The sequence below is a fragment of the Leopardus geoffroyi genome, chromosome A1 (genome assembly GCF_018350155.1).
Source record: "Leopardus geoffroyi isolate Oge1 chromosome A1, O.geoffroyi_Oge1_pat1.0, whole genome shotgun sequence".
In the NCBI taxonomy this organism is placed as follows: domain Eukaryota; kingdom Metazoa; phylum Chordata; class Mammalia; order Carnivora; family Felidae; genus Leopardus; species Leopardus geoffroyi.
Genome location: NC_059326.1, coordinates 207,498,681 through 207,514,458, shown reverse-complemented (window position 1 = coordinate 207,514,458; position 15,778 = coordinate 207,498,681).

Here is a 15,778-nt window from a genome sequence, read left to right as displayed (position 1 = left end):
CCTCAGATTAATGAACACTGATTATTATTTTGTTCTGACTGAAAGCTAGAATTAAGAATAGAGCAAGATTATCAATTCTTCCAGAATGAGAGAATTCTGGATTCTTCCTGTGAAAAACGACATTAACCCGATATCCTTAGATAATGTATGGAATGAGCCTCACCAAGCCACAGTTTCTCTATCTTTAAAATGGAAATAATAGTACCATTCTCATGAGGCTCTTTGAGAATTAAATGCTGTATGTGACATGATATATCCTTAATAAATGACAGTGATCATTATTTTTTGTTGAAAACAATACTCTCTATGTATTCTGTTAAATCTACCCTCCTGTGTACTTCGTAACTAAGAATCATTTGAAGACATTTTGGTGAAAAAGAAGCAAAGATCAAAAATATTCCTTCAAAGATACTGAGAGCAAGAAGGATGAATCGTAAGTAGATGTATTCGAGGAAGAGAGAGGTCGATGGCTAAGTGCAGGAGAAGGAACGCTAATGCAGTTTTTATTACTTCTCCTGGGTCTATTTCCACGCCTCCGAATCAGTTCTGCACAGCCAGCTTGCCTCCTGCCCGGTCCTTCCCATATGTTCCTGCTGGGTGAACGCACCTTTGCCAGACTATGACAGTTCTTTGCTCAGAAACCTTAAGTGACTTCCTGTTCTTTACATGATTGTATCCCAAACCACATGATCAGTTTGGAAATCCCTTTAAAACTTTATCACTCCTTTTCATACACTCCAGCCAGATCAGACATGTTTTCTTCCCCCGGCGTGCTCTATTCTTTCCTGCCCAGCACTTTTTGTATGTGGTTTCCTTGTGTAAATCTCACATGAAGCACTTCAAACTATGATTTTTCTTCCTAATATTCTTCCCTGATCTGACCAGTAAAAAGAAATCCCTTGGGCTTTTGAATTTCTGAGTACTTTTTATGTACGTCTCTCGTGGCTGTTAAAACATTCTGCACTGTAATGTGGTTATTTTTCTAAGTTTCTAATGTGGTTATTTTTCTAAGTTTCATCTCACAGGTTGGATAAATACCTTAAGAGGTACCAATAACCTTTAAATTATATTGCATGTAATATCTAACACATAGTTGGTGCTCAATAAATGTTTGCTGGATAAATGAGTGAATGGCAGTGATTGTATTAAAATTTCTCAGTGTGGTTCAAATTTCCTAGCAGTTAGTGAGGTCTGAAATTCTGTTTGATTTATATCCAGTATTTGTTTACTTTCTGTCCATTCCACTAGACTCCCCACAGGACAGGGGTCTTGAGCCATGTTGTACATGCCTAGCTAATAGCAGGCCATCAATTAATATTTCAATAATAATGATATTAATAATAATGATAAAGGTAAAAATTTATGGGCACCTGTCACATGTCAAAGTCTATATAGATTCTCTCTCTAAATCTCCAATCAGCTTTAAGAAGCAGACCTCCCTTTTAAGAGATGAAGAAAACGAGGCTTCCAAGAGGTTAGAGAAGTTAACAGGCTCAAGACCTTAATGTTCCAGACTCTGAGATTTTAATTTAGACATCTGACTGCATTCCTTGCTATACTGCTTCCTTATGCTTCCCATATTTAAAAAATCAAGTAAAATGCATCCACTGCCTTACATGATCAGAAACTATTGGATTGCATTACTGTTAGTGAGCAATAATTCTTAACATTTTCTCTTCAGGTTCCTCGTACCCCCTTTCCTAATGAACCACATTGCTGTAAGGAAATATGTTACCATGGTGTATCATTTCTTACCATAAATAGTAGTTTAAAATTTTCTCACTTTGGACACTCAGATCACCTGTTTATAATACTTTCTTCAAAGAGACGTGCTCTGGACAAAATATTTGCATCCCTCCAAAATTCATATGTTGAAACCTATTCCCTCAATGTGGTGTAATAGTAGGTGGGGGCTTTGGAGGTGAGTAAGTTATGAAGTTGAAGCCCTCATGAATGGCACTAGTGCCTTTATAAAAGAACACCCAGAGATGCCCCCTGTCCCTTTTGCCATGTGAGGTTACAATTACAAGGCACTGGCTATGAACCAGAGAGAGTAGCCCAGAAACTGCTGGTGCCTTGATCTTGGACTTCTCAGTCTCCAGCTGTGAGAAATAAATTTCTGTTGTTTATAGGCCACCCACCTGTGGTATTTCTGTTGCATGGGTTAAGACAAGACAGATATTGGAACAAAGTGAAAGATCAAATGCAGAAGTAATAATACGATGCCAACAAAAGGATAGATTACACGTCAGTGATTCAGAAGTCAATCAATTAAAAGAAAACTAATTGGGAATAGCAGATTTGGTGAGTGTATAGATAAAGTCTTGATTTTTGGCTTTGGAAGTGTCTCCTAAGATTTCCTAAAGGTTTCCACTGGGTCTCGAGAAAGACTTGAGGTGATTCTTAAAAATAGAAATTCCAGCGCCCAACCGCAGATCTACTAATTCAGAATCCCAGGGTTGGAGTGGGGGGAGGAAGGAAGAGCTGTCCCAGCAGAATATTAAATTTAAGCAAATCTGGGAAGACATTCAAAGAATGCTTATTCATATGAGTAATACAGGATGCACAAAGATGATGATATAAGGCAAGCAAGAAGCCTTTAAGAAATTCTTTACCTGGAGGAAACAAGATTAACTCCTACTGTATGCCCACTATTGTATTTTTTGTATCTTTCCATTGTTTCTCCTATATTTAAGGCCAGAATTTATAACCACCTTAGATGAAAGATTTAAAAGTTCAAACATTTAAAACTCCCATTATCAGGTTTTTGTTGTTGTTGCTGTTCATTTCTTGACTCTAAGAGGCTGTTCCTTTCTTTTACTTATAATGTACCTGAGCACACATGTGCATGTACTAGCCCACGTGCACACACACACACACACACACACACACACACACAGAGTTCCATGGCAGTAATGAAATCCTCACATTCCAGATATGTCTTAGTGAGGCATGATGGCTAAGAATTCTCAATATTTTCGCGTTACTTAGAACACCAGTAGGTAGGTTACCCTGGCCCCGTTCCCAGAATTTAACAGTAGGGGTCTTGTGAAATGCTAAACGATGTGTATAACAGTATTCAGGTTCTCCAAAAGCCAATCCGTCAAAACATTTGCTGCTTTGAAAATGTGTTCTTCAAAAAAATGGGCATATGGAACTTATTACTCTGCTTGGTGGAGCTCAGGCAGCAGGGTCCAAAATAAGCAGAAAACCCTTTTGAGGACACAATCCTACCTTAAGGTAATAGGGTCTCTAAAACTGTCCTTCCCCGACCTAAGAGGTACAGAAGTCACAAGAAATAACAGAATTCCAAAGATTTTCCTGGGATCCAAGTGTTAGAATAGCACAAAATTAGGGAGAAGCTCTGAAAAGAGAGCAAAAAACGTAATAATTAAATAAAAATCTGAAAATACTTCGACCCGTTTCAATAGAGATCTCTCAGTTGGTATCTCTTTATTTATTACTCATTTCTGACTCAGTCACTGGCCCATAATTGTTGTTTACTAAATATCATGAACAAATAAATCTGACATTTTATAGCTATATATTCAAGTAGAGACCAGAATGCATAATTACATACTTGTGGAAATTGGATGGATGAAAGAGAAAGCAAATTCTTCAATCTCCATGGAAATACAAGAGACATTTTAACAAAGAAGAAAGCGATCAAAAGAAGGACCATGATTAGCCTACTCTTACTGATATCTATGTCACTTGGATTTAAGAGGGTTAGATTTTTAAAAAATTTACATGTCCTTATTTAATTGAAATACTGAACTATCAAAGGCAGCTAATTGATAGAAGTTATGAAGGATTAACTTACTTTTCTTTGAACCTGCATAACATGTGCTGTACTGGGTATTAAAAGAACAGCCATGTTTCATTTTTATTAGCAGCAAGGACAGAAAACGCCATTATCAGTCATTGCAGACAACAAGCACAGTATTTAGTTTTTGAAGCTGAAAAGCCTCCAACTCCTTGCTGTGTTTTATTATGCATAACTGAAATTCTTCACAGTTACAAAAGTGTAAACTCCTCTTGATTACATCAATATGTGCTTGGAACAGGGAGATACGTAGACCACTCATTGTGAAGGAACTCTGCTGCTACATTTAGATTTGTTCTGAAGGGATAAAAGCAAATCTAGAAAGTGTGCCTTTTTGTAAACCACGCAGGCATTTCATTGCTAATTCCTTGAAGACCATAAGACAAATTCCTTGCCTCGCGGTTGAATCTCCCTCACTTGAAATTTCCTGACAGAGATATTTTTTTTTTCTAGCATGCTTGATCCCCCGGAGAGCATTAGGTGGACCACTCTTTGATGGTTTATGCTCTCTCGATGCAATGCGCACTTGCGCGTTACCTTATTTTTCACTATTTCATGATTTGTCTTTTGTATTTTATGAGTGCTTCCTTCGGGATTTTTTCCCCTAGAAAAATGACAAGAATGATCCACATAAGTCTATAAGAGAGGTTGTAAAATAAACATTATACCATGTGTGGGGTAAAAAAAAAAAAAAATACTGCAAATGGCTGTTCTCACTTTCTGGCATTTACACACATGGCCATCTGTTTGAGAGCTGTTTTACTTGGCTCTTTCCCAACCTTTATGTAACTGGCCGATGGAAAGGAAATGACATCACCAAGTTTCCTGAAGACTATCACTGGAGCCACAAAAACGTTAGGAAACAAATTGCTTAGTAAAGAGAAAGATGTTTTCAAATGTCTCTTTTCCTTTCCACTTCTCACGTTCTTTCCTAGCATTTCTAACAATCTCTTTTCCCTATTCTGTGCGTTCTGTGTTAATACTTGTCAATATTTTCGTTATTCACTTTGGAGCTTCTTTTGTTTGAATTGTGAGGAAGTTAGAAAACCACGCTCTTTTTGGGGGGGAGGGGCGTCTACACAATAAGATTGTAATGTGTTGAAAAGGAAGGAGTTTTTGGATCTAACATCCAGTAATAGATCAGACTGGCTTCTTCATTCAGGTGACAGCAGATTCCGAACCTGTAGACCTAGCCTTGAAAAGATCTGAGGTTATTCTCCCATGACCTAAATTGTTCTGCTACAAAGGGATTCCTCAGCTATCCCCACAGCTCAGTCCACAGAGCATGAGTGAATGAAGAGGAACATTTGGAAAGTATATCGTATTTGTTGGTAACACCAGGACATCAAAGCTAAGAATGGTGGAGGTTTTTATAGCAGAATTTATAGATCCTCTTATCCCAGTGTCTCAGTAATTTGCACCACCGGACCAAGGAGCCCTTTCATCAGATTCCAAAATTAAGCCATCTCTAGGGGAAATCTAGCACCTGTTTTTAAGGCTCACGGTTGTATGGAAAAAGTATTAGTGTTAGAGGAAATTAAATATACCTGCTGTCCAAACTGTCTCAGGATCTCGGAGTAAATAGAGGGGCTCACTTAAGCAGGAATCTCTTTAGTTTCCTCTGTTAAAACTCTTTTGGGATTTTTAAGTGCCTTCCTATGATCCAATCTGCTTATGGTCTACTATAATAATGCCCTGCCTCTTCATTCTTCCAAGTTGGGATGGGAGCATCACTTTAAAAGTGTATCCTTTTGCAGCACCTGGGTGGCTCAGTCAGGTAAGTGTCTGACTTCAGCTCAGGTCACGATCTCACAGTTTGTGAGTTTGAACCCCTTGTCAGGCTCTGTGCTGACAGGTCAGAGCCTGGAGTCTGCTTCCGGATTCTGTGTCTCCTATCTCTGCCCCTTCCCCACTCATGCTCTCTCTGTCTCTCTGTCTGTCTCTCTCTCAAAACTAAACATGAAAAAAAGATTTTAAAGTGTCCTTTTGACCCTCCTGATTCATTTAAAACTGCCTCCCCACCCCCACCGCGCCTGCCCCCATTTCCTTCTCCTCTTTTCCAAAGTTACCATAAGCCGTGGATTCTTTTGGTGCCCCACCCAGATTTCCTTTGCCAGCTGGTGCATCCCCCTCCTCAGGTGTTTTCTGCATTCTTTCTGGAGAGTTGCCTTTAGCTGATGAGAGCCACCTGCTGGGGAGGTGAAAGTGTCACCTTTCCCCCATCCTCCTGAGTGGCCAATGACTGCCGGGTTTAGGGATACAAAAGCCTGGCCACATAGCCACAAGGTGAGACACTTCTGAGGTGTGATTTATGCTCCAGTCTCCTGGGCACCAGTCAAGGCTACTCTTTACCTGAGTCCACATCCTTCCTTGGTTCTTTCCCCTTCACTGTCTAGGTTCATCTATTTCCTTCCTGGTTTTTCCTAAAGACTTCTCCCTCAAAGTGCCTATATCTGAAGCCTTTTCTTAGGCTCTGTTTTCAGGGCCTCCTACCCAAGAAGCACCGATTATGGACTATGACATCCGAATATCGAAGTTACAAAGAGCGAATATGCAGGCTTCTGAAGCACAAGGAGGGGGCGAGGAGGGCCCCCATCAGCATATATACAGCAAGACAAAAGTGACAGTTGGGGAACTGTGAGTCAGCAGCAGTATCTAAGGAAAAAAATATTAAGGTGAGAATATCAGAAAGAAGGAGACATCAGTGCTAGTCAAGTTACTTAAAAGAATTTAATAAAGTTGGTGACGATTGCAGAGGTAGAGGAAAAAAATGTTGCTTGGATTAACAAAAGGTTTAATACATGTGGATTATGAAAATTTGGAGAACAGAGAAAAATAGAAAAATATTATCAAAATCACCTATAATCCTACTATCCAAATTCAGCCACTATTTTGGTATATTTCATTCCAAATTTCTTTCTATGTTTTTACTTTATGCAGATGTATTTATTTACATATATGTATACATTGAGAACTGCTGCAGATACAATTTAATATCCTGAATTTTCTTCTTGAATACTACATACTTAAAAAAAATTTTTTTTTAGTGTTTATTTATTTTTTGAGAGAGAGACAGAGACAGAGCACGAGCAGGAGAGGGGCAGAGAGAGAGGGAGACACAGAATCCAAAGCAGACTCCAGGCTCTGAGCTGTCAGCACAGAGACTGACAAGGGGTTCGAACTCACAAAGTGCGAGATAGTGACCTGGGCTGAAGTTGGACGCCTAACTGACTGAGCCACCCAGGAGCCCCAACAGTACATACTTTTTATATGTCAGATAGTAGTCTTTGTAAATCTGATTTTCGATGTCTACCTAATATTAAATTCCATAGGTGGACTATAATTTAAATATACACGTATCATCAGGATTTAGGTAACTACCAACCTTTTGCTGTTTATAACACTAATGTAAGGAATAATAGCCTTCTGCATAAATCTTGGTGTTCATTGTAGATTTTCATTTATAGCTTACATTTATAGTAGTAGAATCACTGGCCAAATGCCTGAAAATTTTAAATAAATTGCCAACTTATGTTTAAAATTCTCCTACACACCAGCAGCTGTTTTCCAAAAGGGATGTGCCAATGTGTAATCTCTCAATAAGAATGCCATTTCACAGCACCATTACCTACATTCCATATTATCATATAAGTAGCAAATTTAGTACATTAAAGCTAATTTTATAGTTGACTTTGTATTCCTGTGTGTGTGTGTGTGTGTGTGTGTGTGTGTGTTGCTTGGACCTTGTTTCTTCTTTAAAGATGAAAGCTTTTTTTGTTAACTTTAAAATCAGTGTGTTCTTGATTGCTTTTTCACTTTTTAATATGCCCTGATTCAAGCCTAGAGAAAGAGACCCTGAAGAAACCCTAGGTTTCTTGAAATGAACTTCCTTGAAAACAAACTTTCTTGAAAACAAACTATATTGTTGGAGGTGAAGAGAAGAAAAAGGTAGTCAGTCAACTACTTGTTTAGGGGGCAGGAGGCCACAACGATCAGTGGCATTCTTTCACTCCACTAAAGTAAACGGATTCTTTACTCCAGCCGAATTGTCTTGCTATATTGACATATTACATCACAGACACAACTACCGTGTACTTTGTCTCAGGGACGTTTCATCCCCAAATGAGACTTAGCATGTGCCTGAGTGATCATGGGATTGTGAGCATTATCAGTGGAACTTGGTAACCGGGAGAGCATAACAGTCGATATGGTATAGACAAATGTAAACTAAGGTGAAAATACATGGCAAGAGGAAGTGTTCCAGCAACTGAATGATGGCTAGCAGGCCGAAAGGGGAAACTCAGAAGGTAAGGAGTCTGGACAAGTGCACAGGAGCCCCTCTAAGGGCCACGCAGACTACAGGGAAAGGGAGCATACCGCCCTCAGACTTCTCCCCTAGCTCCCAAAATGTCTCCTAAGAAATCAGGTCTGGTGTGTTCCCTATTTTATAATGCACCAAGTGACAGGCTAGGTAAGGGGGTGACATGCTAGGTAAGGATGTAGTGTTGTCATCATTAATTTACTCACCTGATAAGTATGCTCTTACAAATAGCCCCCAAGTTCTTTATTTATTTGACTTACAATAGTGAGCAAATTGCACATGTGTGTGTGTGCTATATGTATGCATTTGGATTTGTGGGCATATGATTTCAATAATACAACATCATTGCTAACTTTCTAATGAATTATAGGTTTTGGCAACAGCATGGAGCCTAGAAGGGAAAAAAAGAACAAAAAGGAGACATGCAAGAGAGACAAATGGGGGAGGAGGATCCGGGAATAGTTGGACAGGAGTGGAAAAGCAGAGGATGGGGTCAGGCCACATGCCCGGCAAGACTCTGCAGCAGTGAACATTTTGATAGGCGGCAGATTTAAATTCTCTACAATTGAACAGATCTTTTTCCATTTGCTTCTTCTTTGACATTCAAATTCATAATGGTGGTCTTCTCCAGGAGGTACTTTACCCATGCCCCTATTCTTGTTCCCTTTCTTTTCTTTTAAATATGGTGCCACCATTTTAACACCCTGATGCTCATAATTTCCACAAAAGATACATTTTGCCACAGAACTTTAATCAAATACTTTCAAAAAACAAAACACAGTTAGAGGAGTTGCAGGCTTTGCTTGCATATTAGACATAATCTGATGAAACTTCATCTTTAAAAACCTGTTAAGTTCAGTCAAGGAATAGAGGCTTTTGATGAAATTGTGTCTCTGAAACAAGTTGCTCTGGAATGATGCACAGCTTTATTTACCTCTGTCCTTTGCTCTTGCCCTTTCCCTGTCTATCTGTGAATTAAAATATGAGCCCCACAAAGTTTAGCTCCCTGAAGAGTCACGGCTGTGTCCGACTGAACCGTATCAACTTTCATATTCTCTAACCGGTGATTTAGAAATTTGATATGCCCTAAACAGGAATTTGAAGCTGATGTTTAGCAAGTGTGAACCATACTTTTATCAATTCCCCAAGACCTGTTTTCTACAGATAAAACGTTTTATGTCAAAGGATACCTTTCAGTGGCAATCCTCAGGCCATTTCTGACTCGTATGCAAACTTTTTAAAGCCCTTGGGCCACTGAATTGTTTGCACATGGAGTGACGCATAGATGGTGTTTGAGATAGGTTTCATGGCTCCAAAAGTGTAGGATTTGTCACCTCTTCCTCTCCTGGTGATGGATTTCTCACCTCTTCCTCTCAAGGTGCAGTACTCTTTATGGCTGCTCTAAATGACTGGTGAGATAGGAACTGAGCCCATGGCTACTTCAAACATTCTTGTTGAAAGATTGTTGTTGTTGTTGTTGTTGTTTTTTAGTGTTTGTTTATTTTTGAGACAGAGAGAGACAGAGCGTGGAGGGGGGGGCAGGGAGAGAGGGGGAGACACAGAATCTGAAGCAGGTTCCAGGCTCTGAGCTGTCAGTACAGAACCTGATGCAGGGCTCAAACCCACAAACTGTGAGATCATGACCTGAGCTGAAGTTGGACGCTTAATCGACCGAGCCACCCAGGTGCGCCTGTAGAAAGATTTTCATGCATTGCCCACTAGACAGTCCGGCTGAGGGAATCTTATACAATGGGGCATGGATGATTTAAAAATCTAGATCCAATAGACATAAAAGACACACTCTACCTTAGCTATGTGTGATTTTATGTGTGTGTGTGTGTGTGTGTGTGTGTGTGTGTGTGTGTGTAGATTCACACGCATATATGTAGCTTTGGCACACTTGGTTTAGCTGTGTAATAGTCTCTGTGTGTATGTGTATAATTTAGAAATCCTGCTTTAGCTATGTGTTGGTTTTTTCCCTCTGACAGTATAATTCTATTTTAAATATGAAGTAAGATGGCCTAAAAATATTAATTATAGAAGCCAAACTTCTCTGAGTCATGCAGTGACCTTCCTCCACCCCACCCCCGCCCTGCCACCTCCCCTGTTGCTTTTGAGCACCAGGCATAACCAGCTTTCTTTCATGAGACAGAGATTTCCTTTCCAAGAAATAAGTCTTTTCAGACTGAAAAGATGAAAATGCTAATGGGTGGTGTTTAGTTTACCCAAACTGATTTCTCCAGGTGTGCTGTTATTTTGCCAGTAGCTTAAGAGTCCTTTTTCTTTTTTAATCCCCTGGCAGAATTGTCTATATCTAAGGGAGCAAGAATGACCACTAAGAAAAAAATAGATATGAAATTACACTGCTGAGAGTTTTTACACTTTCTTTTTCCTTTTGGTGGTGGAAGGACTTTTGTCCTGCAAAGGCAAAACTAGCAACGACTTCGTGCCTTTGGCTTAAACATTAAACAGAAACGTATCCATTTAAAAATCTTTATCCTGAATGAGTAGACAGATGAGTTCAGCCTCAGGAAAAGTTGGAATGGGTTTCCTCTAAGTACGAAGTGGGCAGAAGGCACTGTTTTGTTTTTTCAGGATGGAGGTTTGATCTAGAGGAAGTAACAGGCTTTTGGTCTGAGTCTAAAGAATTAAAGGAGAATGAAAATGGGATTACAGTATCTGATACTAGATTCCTTATTGTTTGTGTCACAATTTAAATCACTTGTTCACAGTTGATCACAAGACCTCAGTCTCTATTCTGTGCTAGGAGAGTATTCTTCCAAAAAAACAGGAAGCGACACTTTAAGTAATTGCAGATTTACAGTGACTACCAGGCTGATCCCTGCTCTTTGTCGCTGGCTTTCCTGTTTCGGTCTGGGGGGGGGGGGGAAGTGGCCCAGAGGTTGAGACAGGGTGGGGGAGGCGACTCTCTTACGGTGCCCGTTAGACTGAACCCGGCTACACCTTAGTGGGTGAGTGATGAAAACGCTTTAAACAGTTGCCAAACAGTTCAGTAGAAAATATTTGACATCTCACCTACATCAACAAGCAAGAGTTAAAGGTTAAATCACACACACTCAAGTGCTGGGAAAAAGGATATGTTTATGTCATCAACTTTCTTTGTTCTAGGACCGCCCTATGTCAACAGGGAGACAGGCAGTTCCCTGCTTGGAGCTACCAGGACAATAGAGACTGATCCCCAATTTGTGCATGAGTGACAAATCCACTCTTAAGCGTTTGCAGTTTGCTTCTAGCTACGTGGTCTTCTTCACCGTGTTTTACGCGCTTCGGGCTAGCTGTTTTAAAACAATGTGGCAGTGGCCTTTCTTTGCTCTTTCTCCGCCCAGAGGCTTGAGATCCCAAGCATGAAGCTCAGTGGAGAAGGAGGAAAACCTGGGATGGGGAAGGTTTTCTTTCTTTTTATACATTTCCTGTGTTGACCTCAAACCCCTTAGGCTTCACCTTAAAATCTGTTATGTGGTGGGGCCAGGGAGGGGGACTTCACAAAACTGGTGCTCGCACACTAGAAGGACTTTTCTGGAGAGACACTTAGTGCCTTTCACAAGTATACGAAAGGTTGAGCAGGAGATTTCTTGACCAGATCAATAAAAGTTTTAAGTTAACGTTTGTGAGGAAAAGGAAATATGCCCAGATGACTAAGGCAAAACTCTTACCATGGAGACCAACATGAGTCATGGAAGGAAAACCAAAAACAAAAAACAAAAAACAGTATAAAAAAATGCTTCATATCTTTTGGCAGATCAAGGTCCCTTTTGAGAATTGCCAGCTGTGGATTATCTGCTTACAGTAAAGTTTCTACCCATGTTCAGGAGGATCAGAGACTCCTTGATGAGCATCCACAGAAATCCTAGCAGTCCAGGGCTCCAGTTAGGTGCCTCTGGTGTGGAAGTTCCCTGTAGCATAAGGCTACCAGCAAGTGGAGCTCCCATGCCTCCTGGTTGTATTTTGAGAGTTGAACTGAAAGTCAATACACAATAGGTAAGAACAGGTATACCTATGCCATAGTCAAAAGCACTTTTACCAGTAAACCTTTTCTAAAATCAAGATTCTGTACCCCTTCCCTGGATGCCAGACAAGCAAGGTTGGCTTTTGCTACCTTTCCTTCTGTTTCCCCTAGATTTCGTCTACCCATCAGCTGCTAGATTATCTTATGCTAATACTGTCATTTAAGCTACAACAACAACGTTGCTCGCTGTTCTTACTTTCTGGCCTTGAAACACTTGCCCAGGTCTGTGGACTTGTTCTCTTTCTGGTCCCTGTTAGGAATATGCGAATTTGAGATGGATATGTTAAGCCATTATCATCTGATTCCATGAACTATTGGCATCATTTAAAAAGCATCCTTTAACTTGATTTGGGGTTCACCAACAATCTGATCAATTTTCACATAGCATTATAGTTACTGCAGAATCTCAATGTAAAGTTTAGACTCATTAATCATTACTATTACTACAGTGGTTTTTAGGCCTTATTGTTTCATGATTCAAAAGAGAAGCATGAAGTTTTAGTACACTATTTTTGATAACTGCATTCCAATATCATTGGCTCTCTTTGAAGTATCATGGTTGTAATGCATTTAAAAACATTAATCCAAGAAGTAGTCCACAGGCTAGTCAGACTGCCAAATGGGTCTATGGCACAAAGAATTTAAGAACTCCTGGCAAAGGACGATAGAACAGGTGTTGGGCTAGCATTCAATGTTGGTAGATTCATCGGAAATATTGTAAAGGTCCCATTGTCCTCACATGAATGGGATGAAGGTGTCCTGCCCCTCAACAGTGGATTCCGTAACCCGGTAAGGCCGGAGGGCTGGTTGATTTGTTGGATTTGCTAGATTTGCTAGATTTGCTAGATTTGCTAGATTTGCTAGATTTGCTAGAATATGACCCAGTCTGCCTTGAGGAAACCATTCTTTTTTTTTTTCCTTATTCAAGTTTAGTTGACATGCGTCATGTTAATTTCAGGTTGAGTAAACCATTCTTGGAAGGTCCTTGCCTGAGTGCTTGAGGCAGAAGCTGAGACCTCACCAAATCTGTAAGACCATGTGACCGTGTTTTGTCTGGCGGTTACTAAATGTTGAAAAGAACACCAGACTTTAGACTAAAGACTACTCTCATCGCAGCATAAATGTGGCATGGTGTGGCTGTTGTGGAAGGAGCTCACAGCTCTTATGCACCTCTGACCGTCAGAGGCTGTAAAGAACTTGACAGTTTTGAGCAGCTGAATTGACTTATGTCAGTTTGCACTCATTTTTTTTTTTTTTTTTTTTTTTTAATCAGTCTTAGCAGTAAGCAGTGCAGTGTTTTCCATGGGCAGCTAGTTTGCTTTTATTTTCCAACACTGTGAATCTTACAACTGTTTCCTTTCCTCTTTGTGTGGGCTGTTAGACAGTTAAATCTGTTGGCTGCCTCTAGCAAGTATATAAAATTTTGTGGCATGACGTTTGTACTTCTATTTCATTCTTAGGAGGCAGTATAGTGAGTGATTAAGAACATGACCTCTAGAGACAGACAATTTGGGTTCAGATCTACTAGTTTGCTAACCAAATGACCTTGGACATGTTCACCTTTCAATTTCCTCATCAGTCTTCATAGGGTGTTTGTGATCGAGTGAGATAACACATATAGCATCAGGGTTCCCGTAAGAAACAAGAATTTTTAGATGTTATACCTGGCTCCATCTTATTTTCCTAGATTATTTTTTCTCTGCCTCATGATTTATTACTTCTCTTGCTCACTGAAATCTTCTTTCTATACAGAATACATGTTTTGTAAACCTCCCCGCTTCTTTCCGGTGTCCTGACAGCAGTGTGGAGGATGAATTTCTGAAGAATCGTATTAGAAGTATGGAAATCAGTTAGAAGAATATAAAAGTAATCCATTTGGTAGACGGCAACTAAAATTGTAGCAGTAGGAACATGGAGGAAGAGAGGTATTTGAGATATTTATGAGGATGAGTTGACAGGACCTGGTGAGCCATTTTATGTGAAAGATAAATAATAGGAAATCTGGGGTAACTTTAGCTTTGCTAGTTTAGATGACTGGGCAAATACTGGTGCCATCAATCAGGATCTGGAATAGAGGAAGTGTCCTGAAAGTGGTTAGGGGTAGGGCTAAACAATGAGTTAAGCTTGGACCATGTTGAATTTGAAATTTCTTACGGGATTATTAAGTGAAGCCCAGTAAACCATTCAAATAAACAGCTACAGTTCAAGAGAACTTATCAGACTGGATACACTGGTTTAGGATTTAGCAGAGTATACATTTTTAACAATGCTTATGGGAAAAATTGCCTGGTAATAAGTGAAAGTCATGGGAATTTTGGGAAATGGGCTTGAGGGCAAAGGCTGTGACTTATTCACCTTTGTATTTTCAGTCCAGACACTAGCCCAGTCTGGAGGAGGAGCCTCACCGGTGACTGAGAAGGAGCAATTAGAAAGTGGACCGAGAACTAGGAGAGAGTGATTTCTTAGAAGATGAGAAAACAGAGTTTTAAGAATGAAGGTACAGTCAACATTTGAGGGTCTTGGATGACATAAAACTCAGACAAGTTAGTGCACTGTATGACAGAACCAGGACTTAAAAAGATCTCAGGTATGGAAATCAGAGTTAAATCTCATTGTTAACTAGGGATAAAGGTAAGATCCTGACTTAGGTTTAGAAAATTAAATGCTTTAGTACTGGAGGTAGATGACCTGGTTTAATCACATTCCTGGGATTTAGTAGTAGGCTGAAAGTTCAACATAAATTAATTCTAGAGTCTGACTGCCAAGGTGTATAATTAGGCAATGTTAATAAAAATATCCAGTACAGAAATGTGGAAATAATAATATCTTAGTATATGTCACAGATACAGTTTGGGACAATGCATTTCAAGAGGAAAAGTTACAAAACTATCGTATAAGCAGGGAACAACAAGCAGAATGAGGAAGCGTCTGGAAGTCATCTCATTCACTTGAAGGCTGTTTGAGGGAAGACATAGGAGAGACATGGTATGTCCCAGCTTCACGCTGAAGAGACACTAATCTTATCCTGTCTAGTCTGGCCTCAATCAAAGGGTGGAACTATAGAAGTGATAAACTGAGAGAATCCAACTCACTTTGAGAAATTTTCTATAAGTAAGCCAATCTTTCAATGGAATTAGCTCTTAGTGGGAAAAACAGTGAGCCCTCCCCCTCTGTTTATTTATTTAATATTTAACTAATATTTTAGAGGCATCTACCATGGATCCTAGCACAGAGATCCCAAGGTGGTAGGAATATAACAGGAAACCAGTTTGGTTCCTGCCCTACTGGCTGTTACATTTTACATTCACTTATTTATCAAGTGTTTATTAGGCTCATGCTGGATATTAGACCAGTCCTATTCCTCAGGGATATAGTGAGAAGGATTTCTGTTTTCATGGTATTTACAGCCTGTGGAGGAAGCAGATATTAAGGAAATAAATATACAAATATATATAGAAAGTTACAGACTAGGTGATCATTGGTACTATGCAGCAGGATTAATCCTACAAGGGAGAAAACAATCAGGGGAGCTAATGTAGTTTGATGAGTTCTGGAATGGTCTCTCTGAAGATGGGCAAACTGCAGGTAAACACGAAGAGAACAG